The following is an 18,879-nucleotide window of genomic DNA, read 5'->3' as shown; positions in this document are numbered from 1 at the left end:
AAAATATGTAGGTGGGAACTTGTACAGTGAGTATGGACATTTAGAAATAGACATCCCTCACCCTCCCCAATTTTACTCATAGAAACCGAGTACACATTGAAATTGTGTACTTTTGTGTATTGAATTTGTGAGCTATGAAACTGAAACATTTAAATTCTGCTCATGGCTCTGAGTGACTCAAGATGCTCAGAGTGAGTATGATGTGCTTGATATGGTTGAACAACAGCTGTTTTCATCAGAACTGTGTTTATGGAGTCATCACAGGCAGATGTATATTGACTGACTAATAGACAATACAATGGATTCCGGAACTGTGACAATCAACCATCTTATGTGGTACATGCACCTACATTTCTGACCTGAGATACAAAACTAATGCAGTGGTGTATGGGTTGTGTGAAAAACGTAGCACTGATGTGGTCTGATCAGGGGTGGAGTTTTGGAAGCCACTCTTTGACAGAGGGACTCCAGCAAGCCTAATATAAGCCTAGGGCTTCTTTTTAACCAACAACATTGCAGTACTAATATGAACGACTTCATCAGATGTTGCTAAGTATGTTGAAAACTTAAGGGACAGATTAGATTACACAGCAAGTCAGAACATCCTTTTTGAGGCATGAATCTGATGTCCCCAGGATGAATTATCTTGGAGACACACTTTTTTCTGATGTTTGAACAAGAGCCAGGCTTACCTGCATTTGCTTTTGTGTGTTAGAACTTTGATACCCTCACCAACAGGACATCAAATTACAAAATAAAATTTAGATATCTGTATCAGCTCACTGGTGGCTAATTATAAAAAAAGAAAAAAAAATTGATAGAAATTAGTTCAGATGTTTACATACATTCTTAGAAGCACAAGTTGGGGGACAAAAGTCTGTTGCAAAATCCAGGTGTAAATGATTAAAATAAAATAAATAAAATAAAATAAAATAAAGTAAAGTAAAATAAAATAAAATAAAATAAACAAACAAAAACAAGATAGGCACTATCTTACTTGGAAATAGGAATAGTAGAAATTAAGAGAGTCAATTAAGGCCAGATCTGAGAAGTGCCATGAGAACAGTGCATAGGGAATAACCTATTAACTACAGGAAAAAATAGTAAGCAAGCTGGGATTTGGAGCAGACTAGGAAAAGAGCTGGGAAAGATTCAGACCCCAGAATCTGTAGTCTGTCAGGAGGAACAATCAATAAGTAGCACATATTGAACAGTAATGAAATGAGTTTTTGAAGCCTACTACCCTTTGGAAGCAGGACTGCACTTAAGAATTCCTGTTCCAGACCAGACTGCTAGTCTGGGAGTTGACTTCACCTGCCACCACAGATAACAATGTGAGTCTTTTAAACAAAGAGGCCAGAAAGGTCAGTTATTTTCCTGCCAGAGTATTACCAGCATTGATTGTGGACTTGGGACCTGTTTGGTTATGGCTGTTGTTACCTTAGAAAAAGACAAGGTCTCTGGTGCACACACACACTATCCAAGTACAAACTCTTTGCTTCTTTTATGAAAGAAGAGTCAAGAGTTACTGTCTGAAGTTGCCTGCAAGAAGCATTTGCCTGAATTAAGAGTTTTCCAGCATTAATCAGGGTGACAGAGCTGTTAGATCAATAAGCTGCTGAACTACATGCTGTAAGTGGTGAGAAGAGCTGGTCAGTAATACCTTTCTCCCAGGAGACATATCAAAGGAAAGCCAAAAAAATAGTGTGAGAAAGAAAGGGAAATAGCCACTGAGGAAAGGTAAAGGATATTTGTGAAAGTTTTTTTATTTTTTATTTTTTTTTCAGGCTGAAAATAGTAAAAACAGAAGTCATCATATAAAAGCGAGTTAGTTCAGTCCAGCAGTGATTTCTCTAGTACCAGTTTGGCTTTCTAAATTTTGTTCTCTGTGTTGAAAAAAAAAACACACTTCCCTGTGAATTCATCTGTTGTTGCTCCTCCTTTGGTTACTTCAGTGAGTCTTGACTGGAGAGACCATGCTTACTTGAGATGGAGCCTGCCTGTTGATACAAATATTCTTTCTTTTTCCTGCACCAGAAAATAAAGGACTTGCCCTGAACTCTTCCAAGCTAATTTTCTGGAGAATGAACTCACACAAAAGCCAAACCTTGCAAAAGCAGCAATGTACCAATGATTTTTGCTCTGCAGGGCCGAAGTACTGGAGAGGAGGTTGCCCTATGGAACATAACTCTGTATTACATCAGCACCTTTAGAAATGGACCAAAGGTTTGCTGAAGCCGTAACTGGAGAGCAAGATTTTCCTTTTGCAGGCCACAGTGTTTGTACAAGAAAGACCTGCATTTCTAATTGGGAAGAAAAAAAATATTTATACCTCATATATTGGAAAAATTGTTCAAGAACAGTTAATCCTTGAGAAAATTTTGCTCTGAAATGCAAACAAGAGCTGTGGCTGAGAGGAGTAACTAACTCACCAGAGGCCTACACAGCCATCCAGAGGGACCTCAACAGGCTGGAGAGCTGGGCTGACAAAAAGTTCTCATGAAATTTAACAAGAAGAAATGTAGAATCCTGCATCTGGAGAAGAGCAACCACAGGCACCAGAGCATGTTGGGTGAATCCAGATGGAAAGCAGCTTGGCAGAAAATGACCTAAGAGTCCAAGCTGAACACGTGCTCTTGCTGCTAAGAAGGCTAATTGTATTCTCAGCTTCATTAAGCAAATTATCACCAGCAGGTTCAGGGAAATGATCCTTCCGCTCTACACAGAATTGGTGAGGCCACACCTGGAGTGCTGTGTCCAGTTCTGGGGCCCCCAGTACACGAGAAACGTGGACATACTAAAGGAGTCCAGCAGAGGGCCACCAAGGTGACCAAGGGGCTGGAGCACCTCTCCTGTGACGAGAGGCTGGAGGAGTTGGGCCTGTTCAGCCCAGAGAAGACTAGGCTCAGGGGGGATCTTATCGATGTCCATAAATACCTGAAGGGAGGGTGCAAAGAGAACAGATCCAGGCTCTTCTCAGAGGTGCCCAGAGCCAGGACGAGGCAATGGGCACAAACTGGAACACAGGAGGGTCTGTCCGAACATCAGGAAGTGCTGCTTTACTGTGTGAGTTATAGAGCACTGGAACAGAGAGGTTGTGGAGTATCCTTCCTCGGAGATCTTCAAAAGCTGCCTAGACATGGTCCTGGGCAACCTGCTCCAGGTGGCCGTGCTTGAGCAGAAAAGTTGAACCAGATGACTTCCAGAGGTCCCTTCCAACCTTAACCATTCTGTGACTCTGTGATCTTCCATGCCAATGCCAGTCTGGAAGCCGCAGCTTCTTGCCATATAGCATGTGACTTTATTGGCATTTGACAAAAACAGCAGGAAGGTTTTCTTCCAGGCAGACATGGCAGGTTCTGCTCTTGATGCTTCCTGTTCCCTGAGTATGCTGTCCTTTCCTCCATTACAGGCATTTTCTTGTGCATGCTGCGTAACTATGGAAATGCTGATTTCATGATGTCCTACAGGTGGAGCACATGGGGCACTTTTATCAAATACGCCTTACCTGGAATACTGTTTCACGCTCTATACCCATGTGCATAGACTGTGCATCTATTTTATGTCAGGTGGCACAGATCACTTATCTTTTCATTGATCACAGTATGTATCCTAGATTCATAATCAACTGTATTCTGCATCATTCAAAGCCAGGTTCTTCTAAGTTTGCTGCTGTCAGACAGGATGTGCTAGTAAACTTTGCACACCTCAGTAACAATGCTTATCACTTAAACTTGTGTTTTCCTTTGTGTGTCATTTTTCATGCTCTTAGCACTGATAACAAGTTTGGAGGACAAATGATGTGAAGACCTAAGTACAGAGGGGTGGACTATTTGATTTTCATACAAAATTGGACAAGAAACACCATAAATACCCTTAGATTTTTAAAAATATAAGACATTGATTATGTCACAGGCATGCCAGCTACAGAGGATAAAATGTTCTTTTCTTTTTAAATTGGTGCTTCCATTTTTTCCCCTATCCACCCCTACAGTCCTTAAATATAAACTTCTTTTCAACAAAAGAATCTTTTTCATTCATTAAACATTTCCCTGCCTTTTCTGTCTGATTGGAATAACCAGCTATGCTCTTTGACAGCTTTACTGAAAATAAATTATATTCCCCGAAATGTAGTGCTTTTAAATGCCTTCTCTGATGGCAGCGCTTCGTGTTGTGAACAGAGACTACTTCTCTGAAAGTTGCTGCAGAACTTAGCTCGTTACAAAATCTTAGGGAGAGCATGCTAAAACTTTTTTCTCTGCTTCTTTCTAAACTTAATACGCAATGGTGTTGTAAATACCTGCATGTAATTCAGAATTTCTTTTATAGTGTATTAAGTGGGCTATTCATAGTTCCTATTTTTATGGTCTGTTTTAAGGCACTGTCCTGTTCACACAGGGCTCTGTGACTCTACTCATTTTTTGATTCTGAGCTGGCTTCAACTCCTGGGAGCAGAAACCGCAGTATGGACATGGGATGGGCAGTTCCCCATGCTCAGCTCCTATGGGCAACACAGATGTAACTGCCTAAAACTGCCTGGACCTTCACACCTGGGGACAAGGGAAAGCCAAGTTGAGAATGCCAACTGCACATTGTTTCAGGAACTACCACTGCTGTGTCAGGATGTCACTAGCAGAGCCTGGATACCCAAATCGATAAGGAAAAGCTGCCTCTCATTATTTAGTGAGAAGCTGTATGCAATCTTCAGACTCCATTCTGCCCCAGATAAGGATCTAGGTCAGACTTTGATATTGCAAAAGAAAAGTTGGATATATTTTATTTAGGAGAAAATAAGGTGTAGGAAATCATCAGGTTGTCAGAGTGAAGCAAGAAGACTGTTTTTTATACGCTTATGAATAAGGAAAGAGACAGAAAAATCAGGACAGGTTTATGGAAAATATTGTATTTCTGTAAGGATATTTTTGGGAAAAATTGGTCTTATTCAGACCAATGTTCTTAATTTTACTTCAGAAAAAGTAAAGTAATGATTACCTAGAAATGTCTTTTCAGGTAAATGTTTTATTTAATTTCAAATTATATTAAAATACTCATTTTTGATTGCTTTTTGGAGTACATCAAACACAGAACAGCCAGCTGGTCAAATGAGGTGATTCTCCTGCTATGTCTAATGTTGATACAGCCTCGCTTTGAATATTATGTGTAGTTCTGGTCTTCACAATATAAAAAAAAATTAAGATACTTGAATGCATCCAGAGAAGGGCAACAAAGCTAGTAAAATGGCTGGAAGGCTTGTCTTGTGAGGCGAGTCTGAGGACACTCGGTTTGTCTCATGTGGAGAAAAGAAGTCTGAGAGGCGACCTCATTGCTCTCTACAGCTCCCTGAGGAGGGGAAGTGCAGATGGAGGTGCCTGTCTCTGCTCCCTGATAACTGATGGCAGGATGTGGGGGAACAGCACAAAGCTGTGCCAGGGGAGGTTCAGACTGGATGTTAGGAAAAAAGTCTTTAGCCTGAGGGTGGTCAAACACTGAAATAAGCTTCTTTGAGAGGTGGTTGATGCCCCATTCCTGTCAGTGTTCAAGGTATTTGGACAATGCCCTCAATAATATGCTTTAACTTTTGGTTAGCCCCGAAGTGGTCAGGCAGTTGGACTTGGTGGTTTTTGTAGGTCCCATCCAATTGAACAATTGAATTCTAATGTTATCATTGTACTTTCATTAGTAAAAGCTTTAACCAGTCATTTGTGCACTTGCGTCAAAACTAACCATTTTTAGTTTTGTTTTTTTTCCCACGCTTTGGAAAGCTGATTTTCATTCCTGGTTACCAGATTTTCACTGGAATAAAAATTCCATTTTCTTCTAGTGTTATAACGTAAAGTTTGGCAAAGCAAAATAATGCTGATTGAGAAAATATTATACAATTGCTTTGATTAAACTTGTTCATTTTCATCTACTTAGTCTGCAGAGGTTTGTTTTTCCTCCTGTGGTATAATTGTTGCTTTTGGTACTGAAACACAAATATTCCAGACTTGCATATGCCAGCTCCAGCTTTTGGAAACTCATATCTGACAGATAATCGAGGTAACAGCTGCACTGGCATTGCTACCAGGAGCAGCACAGTCTTTACCCCCTCAGAATAGTTTCTTTCTGAGTGGGTTGTCTCATTGGTACAAGTAAAATAACAAGGAAAAACAGTTTCCAGTAAAAACAAGGACTAGGGACTCTGGATGGGTTTGTCAGAAGGCATAACAGTTCTAAACTGTTAAATCCTGGACATCTGGAGGTAGGCTTTAGTGGTCTGGCTCTTCAGTATGTCCTTTTAATCACCTGAACACTACTGTATCTTTTGAGAAGATTAGAAAAGAAAAAGGTACACTGTTCTTTAATGGAAGCTGGAAACTGATGAAACTGATAATGGATTTGGTGTACAAGCTTGAATAATAGTTCGAACATGGAAATTAAAGTCCAGAAATTTACTGTGACGCCCCTCATGGGCATGTATTTGCAGCAGCTCTATGTAGAGATAAGCCAGGTATCATGAGAATGAATTTGTGTGTTTTGTACCTACAGTACTTTGGGCTAATTAGGGCAGGCTCAGCATCACCCTGGTGCAGAACAGAAAGCTGTACAGAAATTCAAAGCAACTAAGCTGTCAACTTCAGTAAGTTCCTCATCCAAAAGACCTCACTTACAATCATCTATGGAAAAAAGATACTTGCACAGGCAGGCCATTCTGAAAGCTTCCAGATCTATGAAAAATATTTCAGTTCTGAAGAAAGTGAGATGTTTAGAACTTCCTGCCAAAACTTCCTAATAATGCTTGCAGTGTACTTAGGCTGCTGATGAGCCTGGCAGTAGAACTGCTGTGCAGTGGACAGCCAAGGGCCTTGCAAACCCTGGTGATATCTATCCTGTCTCGGTGGAGTCACTGAACTCACTTCCAACTGTTCTACCCAGCACCCAAACCCAGCAGTACTTAGCCATGCTTCCAGCAGTACCTGAAAGATTAAAGACTAAAATCTGCCCTTAGTTACGACACTTTCCTCAACCCATCCCAGCACACACATAAGTAATGCCCCAGGGGCTGCCTGAATCATCACTGCAGTACCAGTATCTGACACTTTGCTTTGCAAAGCATTTGCTGTTTAATGCCTGTCTCTGCTCCAGTTCCCACTTTGTTGAAATGACGAAACCCTGTACAATATCAGCCTGACATTACTCCCTTCTTCTGTAGAGGATTCATTTATTGTATTGACAAAGTTGCCAGGTATGTGGAAGGGGAAGGGCAAGGGCTGTACTCACATGCTCCAAAGGCAGTTGAGAAACCTGAAAACACAGCACAATCTGATGTAAACAAACAAGTTCTGCATATTCTCCTTTCCCGAATATTCAGAAGTCTTAAAAGAATTGGGCGTGTAATTGAAAGTAGCCAAAGGCAGCTTTATCCTGTGCTACCAGCATTTACACAGCCGATCACCCAAAGTTTCACTTGGCAGGTTGACAGGGGTTATGTATTTTCACATGGGTGAAGATCTTCAACGGAGCATTGCAGCCTGAACAACACACACACACACACAAACATCCTCTTGTTCCACTGATTTTGTTTCAACAGTCTGGAAGAGAAATTTCCATTCTCTCTTTGCCTCAGTCTTATGATCAAGCCCCTTGTCCCATATAACAGTTTTCCAGCACCATAGGCCTATTTTCTTTTCCCTTGGAAACTCACCTCCGTTTTCTTTGAGGGGCAAAAGAAATTATTTTTTTTCTGTATAAAATCCCTGATGCTCTTTTCCATGTTCACTGTAAGCACTTTTGAAGACATTGTTCTTGATGTCACAGGATCCCACTATCAGGAAGGTACCTGAAGCAGCAGCATTTTGGAGTTTGGAAGACACTTCATCAGAAAATTGGACTCTTGAAGGGGATGCAATGGTTCTGAGAAACAAAGAGCATTTCCCTGTAAACAAAAGCACTCTGAGAGTCAGTGCTCCAGGGAACAGAGCTGGTGTTAATGCCAGAATACCACGTTGGTGTTCTTGCATGCTAAGACCTGCAATTTTTTCTCTTATGGGCCAGAGAAGAAAATAATTCTATGAAAAGGAAACAGTAGGAAACACATTACTAAACAAACCACTGGAGAAGGCTTTTTCTGATTTTTTTTTTTTCAGACGTTTTGTGAAAGTTCTGAATTTGAGGGAACAGAGAAACTTTTCATTTGTGCTGTGAAAATTCAACAGCTGTCTTCAAAAATAATGAATTTTCCAACTTTTCAGAAAAATTGTCCTTTCTAATGTCTTTTTCTAGGCAAAAAACAACTTTTTTTTTTTTGTTAATGAAATATGACATGATAAACAGAAAAGTGCACAGTACGGGCAGAAACTACATAATACTAAAACCTGCCAATTTTATCCACCATTATCACAATTTAATTCATGTATATGTTGTTTCCATTCTACTCTGTGTAACTCAGAAATAAGTGAAAGTAGAAGAGTAAGTCAACATTCTGAGAGTTCTATCATAGCAAAACCATGTGAGGTGCTGAGCTCAGGCAGAAAGAATAACACTCCTGACTAACTTGATAATGAGCTCTCATTTACACCCTTCTTTCCACAACCCCCCCCCAAAAAAAAAAAAAAAAAAAAGAGAGAGGAAGAAAAAGGAAAAAGAAAAAGGCTCTTCATGCAGTTGACTTCTGTCCTTTAGGGGGAAAAAAAAAAAAGAAAGGAAAAAAAAGGGTGAGTTTTTTTCAGTCATCACTCTTGTGAGAAACCAAACAGTCCACCTACAATACATACCGTATAATTTACCAAAACCACAAATGAATGCATTTCTGGTTCCTTCTGCGGCAAGTTTTGACTTCGAGTGGCATTCCCAGCATGGAGACAAATTTATTTATTCATTAATTTAATATATTCAATAAACCAACCAGCACACAGACTTATTCTTTACAAGTAATTAGAATGTATTACAAGCATACAAATGTGCCTAAGATTGAGAACTTGGGTTATAATCTAATGAAAATATTGTCGCTGAATTAATTTCCTATGTGGTGCCAGAGCCATGGAATAAAAAGTATATTGAAAGTCTTCAGAGACCTACTGTCAACAGCCTGGTACTACCTCTATTTTAAGCTGGAGACGATTAGATTTCAAAAGCCTGTTCCTTTTCATGCATGTTCCCTTGTCTTACAGAAATCTTCCATGCTTGAAAGGTCTCTCAAAAGTTTCAGAGATTAAGAAAGTGAAGGAACAGGCAATTTCTGCTACAAATGTCATTAAAATGTATTAGTCTCACAGAAACACAGGTCAAATGCAGATTTACCAGGAAGTTGAGACGGTTGATCCTCCCTGTGGAAAGTTGCAGTCTATTATATTCTGCATATTGCAACACTGCAACAATTGAAGATTATACTATGTCTGGCTATATTTGGCTGTAGATGAAGTCTCTTTTTATCAGAACTGCAAAAGCATAACGTACCAGTAGCATGTGGAATGTCACTGCTGCTTCAGTCCTTCTAAAAGTAATCAGATTTCGTACTTGTTTAGCATTTTTCATCTAAGCATTTTGCAAGCTAACCAACTAACCATCAGTAAGGACAGGATTTTTTTTTTTTTAAAGAATTAGATATATAAATGCAACAACTCAACACAAACAAACAAACAACAAAGAGTGAACTGGTACACAGACAAAGGCTATATTTGCCGGTGTTCTCAGGAAAAAAATTGCAAACTGAAGGAAGAAGCAATCGTGAAGTGCAGCTGTTGAGGCGCATTCCTGTTTCCCATTGGAAGTTAGACAGGCAGATAACCTATGACTGGCAGATTAGTTCCAACTTTCTGTTTCAAGCCACTGATATTGAGGGTCAGGAGAAACAAGCAGAAATGTCCTTATTTGTGTATATAGATTTCAGATACAGGCTGTATCACTGTATGAGATGTTTTCTCTGATGCACCCCTGGAACTGTCAGCCTATTAGTAACCTCGCTTCAAAGATACTTTTGTTTCTATCTGGTGTAGAGATTTTGGGGCATGTCCCTCTTCAGAGTAATGAAAAAAAGAGTTTAGGCTATCCAGGTCATTGTGGTAATTTTTTTTTTTTGGTCACATATATTTAGCCTACTTCAGTAAGCAGCAGACAGGCATTGATGTGTCCTTCAAGAAAGACTGTTGCCACTGGGAGTATAATTACTCTGTTCTAAAGCAAAAGGTTTTCGCGTAATTCTAAAGTGTAAAGAAAGATCAAGGAAATCCACAGGCTTCACTGGGAGCACTTCTGTGCAGGGCTTATCAGTGGTTCCTTATCAATGTTAATCTGACAACACAGGTGTGAGGGATTGCCACAGCTAGTATAGATCACTGGTCATCTGATCAGTAGTAACTCATTGTGTTTTGCTGGACACCAGTTTACTTGTTACAAGTTGAACAAAGAAGCAAATTAAACAAGCCTGAATAAGTAGTGTTGGTAACATGGGAGGTGTGGTGGAGAGCCTAGGAGAGAACTGCCTGTCTTTGCTGTCTGTAGGTGTACAGCTAATAACCATTACACAACACCCACAGACAAACTCCCTCCAGCAGGGAGAGGGCATGGTAATTATAGAATGGGTGTTTAAAAGGAAAAGGCGTTTCATATCCCATGTTCCTCATTTTAATAATAGAGACTGGTGTGTTGTGAAACACCTTCCTTAGAAAAACATTTAATGCAGTGAACCGTGTACACATCTGCAGTAGCGAGCATGATGGCTGAGCCTGTGTAGCACTGCTTGTTTTCATGTGTGTACCTGGGGAAAGCTCCCCACCCCACTATGTGAGCAGGGCTTGTCCCCAGGACTGGGTTAGGGAAATTCATGCCTAGAAGTCTCAGTATCAGACTGGAGGCAAGACAACTAAGAAGAGGAGTGTTCTTCTCCAGACACTCCCCAAAATACCTTGCACAGAAGTAGAGAGCAATGTGGTGCAGATTCTGCTTCTTTGCAGACCCTGTCACCATCACCCTCCTCATGCTCTTCCCAAATCCCAGAAGGAACCTGCACATAGTCCCCGGGCCCCACTGTGCGAGGGGAGGGGGCAGCACACAGGCTATGCAAGAGGCTGCAAGCTGCATCCTCCTCCTGCCCTACAGCCAGCTGCCCAGGCCCTCCTCCAGCCCTGCTGCTGGCCAGAGAGGCTGCTGCTGCCAAGCCTGGGTCTCTGCCGGGACCCTGGGGGGATGTTGCCTCTCCACCAGGGATCCCTCTGAATGTAGAAAAGGGTGAAATAGCACATGCATATTCTTCGAAGCAAATGCACAGACACTTTCATATGGATTCCTATCTGTGGGGAGGAGGTAACACAAAATCACTGAAATACTGTCTCTTCTCAGTCCTGTCTTAGGCAGATTACTTTCTTGCTGAGAAGAATAACTTTACATCGCCATTATCCTGGTTACCATCATCTGCTTTGTTACTCTGTCTTTTAGGCACTACCATTACCTAGCTTCTCAACTTTGTTTTGTCCCTTCTATCTCATCACAATTTTCAAAACAACATTTTGAACACTGAAATGAAGCAGCAAAAGACCTAAAAGTACTTTTAGAAAGAGTTGTCTCAAGGCTGCCATAGTCCTAATACTCCCAAAATGAAGTAGATTGTTTATTCAGGAAATAATATTTCAGGTAGAAAACCGTAAGAAAGCCTTCAGCACCTCACACATCTCTACCGTAATTCATGAAACAATGGTTCAACTCTGACAAAACCACTCAAATTGTTAGTAAGTCTCTTAAGAAGTTAAATATAACAGCATACAGAAAGGTTTTTTTTTTTTTTTGTTTTGTTTTTTTTTTGACAAAGAGGAGGTACAGAGCAGCTAGAGAATTAGAAAAATCTCTGTGTCACTGACCAAAATCGTTGGTTGGAGTGCTGAAATCAAGCCTTTTGGGCTCTGTTCACAGTTCCATTATGTCAGCCTTAGTGTCATCCTCTAAATGCTTGTTGTAAAAGCATTGCATTTATGTGCCTGTCATGCGAAGTCCTTTTCCTTTGGACATTATCTGACTATGCCAGAGTCTAATCAAACTCTCATTATCTTCCACTGCTAGGAATGGATTTGGTATTCACTATCAGTTAATCAGTGACTAGCTGACACAAGTGGCGAGCAGGCATGATTCTGAGTGAGCAGGTATCTTGTTAGTCCCCGTATTTCATTGAAGATGTACCACCTCAAAAGCATACAAAAATATCACCCTATTTCTTCTTTTAGGTTAACAAAGAGATAATATGATGTCCTCTTATTAACTGAAGGTCAAAAGACTATGAATGAGCGTAAATACAGAGGATAGAGAAGAGGTAGAGAAAGGGGAAGTAAATACTCTATCAAGAGGTAGGAAAAGATGCAATGCTTTGATACACCTTGTGTTTTATTTAATTCTCCACTTAGTATTATTCTCTTTCCTCTCCAGTTCAGGGTGCAGCTCTGGTCAATTACAGCATGTGTCTTGCTCATAACATGATCAGATGAAGCTGTGATACTGAAACACTGGGGCTCAATATAATGCAATGTCAAGCTGGCAAAGGTGTGTCCAAGCCCAGCTACCATCACTGGGGACTGTCAGACCCAAGTGAGGAGAAGTGGACCAAAGAGATGAATATAAGCAGTTCTTTTCTTCCACAGGTACAACCAAAGGCGTGCTTTCTCTTCTTCCAAGTAATTAATATTTTAGTTCTCAAAAGATGAGAAAAAACAGTTTGGAATGCAAATGTCAGATGTTGCTTGGATAAATACTACAAGCCAAATTCATTAGTGTGCTTTCAAAGAGAATTGTTCTGTTCTCCCATTATAAGTAAACAAAGAAATAACATTATCACCTCTCTTATTTCAGAATATACATGTTGTTTCTAGTGCTAATAACCATGTTCCTGTGACAGAATATAGCCTCACAACATCTTAACTGCAAAATACGGTTTGCAGGAAAGAATGGTTTTCTGAGAATATAAAAATGTATTTCATTCTTAATGAGTAATTTGTTTATATTTGTATACAAATAAATGAGAAGCAGGTATACTCTTTATTTAATAGCATTTAATCCATGATCATTTTATACAGTGGGGCCATACTCATAATGTTTCTTTTATGTTATTAAAAATATTGATAAAACACTAAACATTCATTAGTTACACCATTTCTGAGTGCACAGAAGGATGAACAAATGTGTTTTCATTATAAGAGGTAATAATAATTAAGAGTGACAGCACCTTATCCTCAGGATCTGCCTCCCAGCACCAGTTTGGCTGATAAAAAAACAGAAGTTAAGATAAGGCAGCAATTATTAAGACAAATCTTTTGAAGGGCTGTTTGAACTCCTGTGTCCAGCAGATAATCTGATTTTACAAGGTGCTCCAAGGGGGGTAGACTGCATGGGAAGCAGTACCCAGGTGCAGGCCTTTAGCCCTTTGCACCGGCATTTTTACCTCTAGCCATTTCCCTGGTCTCTTCTTCTTTTGTTTGCTACAGCTGTGGCATATAAATCAGTCTTCATTCTGTCTCACTGACACCAAAGAGAAACACAACACAAACAATGCAGAACAGCAAGCCCCAAATGTATTAATCTTTTTTTTTTTTTTTTTTCTGATCCCTTTCACCTACCTTTTTGGGGAGATTCAGAAATGGCTATGGGCAACTCAGTAATTCTTCGTTCATAAATATTAGATGCATGCAGAGCATGAATATTTGAGTAGCTAACTCTGACTTAGGTGAAAAACAATTGCTAATGGCAATCCATTTTTCCTTAGTGACATTCCACCAAAAACAAGCATGAGGGGGACATGATGATGTAATTTGGAGGTGGACAGCAAAAGGGAAAGAAGGTTTTGACTGGGAACAAAGACAATTTATTGATCAGTCCTTAAGGTCAAGTTCTGGAGTGAGAGTTTTAGCAGAGAGAGATCTGTGCTCAGCAGCTATATTGATATCCTTAGGATCTAAATTAACAAATACTGAAAAAAAGTTTTGACTACTTATGAACTATTTTTATTATGTTATTGAGCTTCCACCTCTTGATCCATTGCACCCTGCATGACACTGCACACTTTATGTGCGAACTGCTGTGGGAAAGACCGGACCGTTCTCTTAACATCTTCCTTTTGGGGTGTACCACTTCCCCCCGGTAAAACTGTGGCTTGCTGTGGAAAAGGACAGATTGTTTTCCCTCTGCCCAGTCCCACTTCCCCTGTGCATTCATTTTCTTTCTTTGATTCTTGCAGCCATGTACTCACTGCTCAGGTCAGATTAAGCAGCTGTTCTGGGAAAGCCACTTTCATTTTGATCCTTCATGGACTGCTTTTCAAGAAAGACAGACAGATAAACGCATCCTGCTGCACAAGGGCTGCAAAGTATGTGCTGAAATGGTATGACTGGCAGTGGCGGTGGGAACAGGGCTGCCCCTTTTGGTGATGACAGGTTAGGTATAAAACCGTATCTTTTGATTTTTAATAAAAAATAGAACTTGTGTCTTTATGCCTGAGGCACAGAAAAGAAATCTAGTGTCTCTAGAACAGGGGAATGGCAACTTATAATCAGATGTGACTAAATCAAACCTCAGCTGAAGTTTACGTCCACATTTGCATTGCCCCAGAGACGTCAGCATATAGCTATCATTTTATATTGGTCTCAAATTTGTCATTACTAGATGAATACTTTATAATCCATTGGTAATACTTATATACACTTGTCTGTTTTAGAATATGGCTCCCCTCACGTGTGTTTTGCTCCAAAAAACTATCTTGTTAGCTTTCTCTGAAACCACTGCAGCTTCCACACACTGTATTGCTAGGACTTCTGCCCTGTGAGTCAACTCCCGGGCACTTCTGCAGGAGTTGCTGAGCACAGCTGGCTCTCCTAGCTCACAGCCTGGCCTGACACAGGTAGCAGATGGTGCCTGTGAGCACCCAAACTGGCCTGCCCATCTGCAGCATGTGTGCAACTCTCACAAGCCTTAGCCATCCAAACAAGCAGACAAACCACTTCAGCATTGGTATAGGACCTGCTTCTCCTTCCAGCTAGACCTGCAGTTACACGTTCATTGACAATACCCAGTGCTGCTTTAGCAGAAGCCTGTGAAGTGTGTGAATACAATTCTGAGGAGCGCTAATGCAAAACGTACATCTTTGGACAATTGTGTTGAACCTATCCAGGGCTGCTGGTTGTGCTTCTGCCATTCTTCCTGGAGAACCTCCTGGTCCCAACCGCATGGACCCGCTGACTGGCAACCTGGGATGCTCAGAGACCCACAGGTATGTGGTCCTTGGACAGGGCTGTTACACTAGCTTGGTCCCTATGTGCTGCCTGTACATACCAGAAACAACTAGCAGCTAAGAGGACTTTCTTTCTGAGTCTAAACATTGAGGATATTAGCCCTCTGTTTTCCAATATGAGCACTCCATGGCAGGGACCAACAGAACAGCTCATTTCCTCTGCAAAGGAAGGTCAGGTGAATGCTGTTTGAGTGGGCTTTTTTTCCCCATGCACATCAAGCTTGAAGAGCAGAACCTGCTCAGGAGACAGGCCAAGAATACTGGGCAATTACAAGCTGTCTGCTGGGTTTTCCTCATTCCCCTGAAGCAGCTCTGTGCCTTTCTGCTTGTGCTGCTTCTCCAAGTCAGCAACACTGCTTGTTTTTCACTTAAAGATAAATGGCATTGGATAAGATAATTTAAAAAATAACCACATGGCCATTTCTATACCACTAAAACAGAGAAAAGAAGGTTAAAAACTTTGGCCCAGACTATCTAGATGCCTACTTCTAGAGTTGGTTCCCTTTCCATATCTGTATTTGCTCTGTTTTCTTCCCGTTAAAGAATATATCTTTCAGAAATTGTCCTTTTCTTATAGTTTCTGTTGAAAACCTAGCAGGTTTTGGTCTTTTATTTTTATTTTTTTATTTGAAAAAAATCCATTTTACTTCTCCCACGATCAAAATTATCTCTGGAAAACTGAGCATATGTTTTCTGTGGGTGAAAAACAGCATTTTGCTGGAAATCATAATTCTCAGATTAAAATAGTTTAAATGGAAGACTTTGAAGGAAACCTATTAACAATATCTAACTTGCCTTACAACAAAACCGGACAGATGAGACCATACCACATCTCAGTGGGTGAGAATCCCATCGATGGCTGGTGTCAGCGGGAAATGTGTAGGGTCAGGGCACAGGCACAGTGGGTTCCCTGGATAATCCTTCCCTTGATGATCGCCAAGCCTTGGTGAACAGCAGGACAGCTGGAGTTTGCACCCAGGATGTTATTAACAGCAGCAAACAGCTCTTACCACCCTCCGCCCCCTCCCAAACTTATCTGACAGTTGGACACCCACTTAGGCTGTAGCTCTCCACAGCAGTCAGTGGCAATGACTACTACAGTCTTCCCCTGAAGCAGTTCATGCATCAGAAACACTGATAATCTTCTAGAACTCTGCTACTCAATGGATGAAGCAGAGGGCCAGCGTGAGATGCTGTGTTCATGGTGTCAGCTGTTTGCTCTAAGAGGTATTTTCCCATTTTCTTCTACAGCTGTGCCTGTGGCTGGTGGCATCAAGGCAGTGCACCCAAGCTTGTCGTGATGCCAGGTATTCCCGGTATGCTTTCTGCTAGGCTTATTGCAGTTGACTGCTCATATTCATATGCTTAAGAGTAAGCCCTGGAGGCAGGCTAGTATGCAGGACGCAGATGTTGTGAGTGGGCAAGAAGTTGCCTCTCTTCCTAGCACTAGCAGGAACAAGTAGACCCCGCACACACTTTGGTCCTGACAGAGTTATAGCTGTGTGAGTAGTCTGGTTGCATCATCTTCAATTCCTACAGACTTTGCCTGTCTTAAGACAGCCCATGCAAAGAAGGCTGAGGGCCATGGTGATATGTAAAATACTGTCCCCATCCCCATGGAGGCGCTCTCAAACTATGGAGGCTGAAGAACAGTGTGAAGGGAGACCCTGTCTTTGCCCTTGCTTTATCTCCCCTTGGAACAAAGGAGGGCACTCAATTAACAGCCTGGACTACTGTTCCACATCACTAAAAAATAAATATATAACACAGTGGTCGGTTATAATGATCCCCTGGTTATCCTGCCTGAGAAAACAGTGGTGCCATCCCCCACTTTGCAGAGAAAACACTTTCAGTCTGCAAAAGCAAAGAAAGAACTGCACACTGAAAGAAAATCCTGCTTTGTTTACAGGTTGTTTATTTACAAATATACTGAAGTGTTATCTTTTTTTTCCTTCTTTTTCTGTTTTTGTTTACTGTGTTTGTGTGTGTACGTGTGCATGTGCACAAAGGAAGAAGCATAATGTATGAGAAATTCATGTATCTTAGCTGCCAGACAATGGTGGCAGGAAAAAAAATCAGTGAAATGAAATTTAAAAACACTAATAAATAATTTAACAATGACAAGTAATTAAATAATAATAATAATAAAATAAAAAAAAAGACAATGATCTACATACATTATGGTGGTTTGTTACCAATGCAGAGGGAAAGGAGCAGGGAAACTACTGTGAAAGGCAGATGGTTAATTATGAGAGAGCATATTCATATTTTTTTACAAGTTAAACAAATTGTAACAGACAGCTACAAAATACTACATTTTGATAACATAAATACAGAATATATAAATATACAAGTAATACAGCCATACACAGCTAAAAAAATAAGGTGTTCACTTAAAAACAGAGTTCCCAATGTTAAATATCTGGCAGTCCCTTCACAGTCACTACTAAACAGAAGAATGATGTGCAGAACCAAAAGGACCTTGGCTGTATCCTTTAGGAAGGCAAATAGTTTCAGTTTATTCAGGTAGGCCTCAAATGAGCAAGACTGTGCTTAAATCCCACCAAAGTCTACAGACTTTACATACCTGCCAAAAGTTAAGCAAGTGTGTAAGTAGTTACCTAGCAAGACAGACCCAAAACCTGAAGCCCTAGCCACATCACTGTGGGTGCAGATGTCAGCTGTCCAGTGCCACCAGGATGAGGAGAAATGAAGACACACTAAAGATGTACCAGCACATGCAGGGAACATCTGCTCTCTGTGAATGCATGGCATGAATGGTTTGGGCATCAGGTTGTGTAAAGCACTGCCCTGAGCATTTCAGACTTTGTGTACTGTGGTTCCAACTTCCATGGCTTTGATGTGCTTTAATATGCTCTCTTTCCTTTCACTTTTATGACCAAACTTGGGGCTTGTGAGAGCCTTTCCCTCCCTCTTTCATTCTGCTGTTAATTTTTAGTGACTTTTTGGGACAGCCAGAATTATTATGACATGGTTTGAAGAAGGTGCTCTTGCAAACCCCAGCTTGCAGCATCCCTAGCACTATCATGGTGAGCTGGGTTCCCTGGGGCACCTAGGAAGGTGGCTTGGGAGGTATTTCTGATCCCTAAGGAAACTGGAAGGGAGTCCTGAGCACAGTATGAAGAGGTAAGTGGGTTCACATCATCCCTGGAAGGTTTGCCAGCATGAAGGCCCTTCCCCATGCAGTGATGGCACAGTGAGGGGGCTAAGTTGCTGCTGATAAAGCAGCAGTCATCTCCTTAAAGGACCTGGTAGCATTCATCAGACTTGTGCAGGGTGAGTCTGAAGAACCTACTCAGCAGCCATCGTGAGACTAATGCGAGTCATGTCTTCAGCATGGTTAGGAGCAACTGGGTTAAGTGATCTGGATGTTTTTGATGACAGTGTTTAAAGAAGTAAATAAGATCAAAATTCCTAGGATGCAGTTTCAATCTTAGTGAGTGCAACCACTATATTTTTACTTACAGCAACATAACTGTCTTTCATGTTGTGACTAAACACATTTACTGCCAGCCCCCTAACTGCTTAGAATACGGGTTTTATCCCACAGTATTGTGAAAAACAGGGGGGGCTGAAAGGAGCAGTACATGGTAGGAATCATTCCCTTGACATTCAAC

The sequence above is a fragment of the Anser anser genome (genome assembly GCF_964211835.1).
Source record: "Anser anser genome assembly, chromosome: 21".
Lineage (NCBI taxonomy): Eukaryota > Metazoa > Chordata > Aves > Anseriformes > Anatidae > Anser > Anser anser.
The sequence above is the reverse complement of the archived record's forward strand: the minus strand, read 5'-3'. Positions refer to the sequence as shown.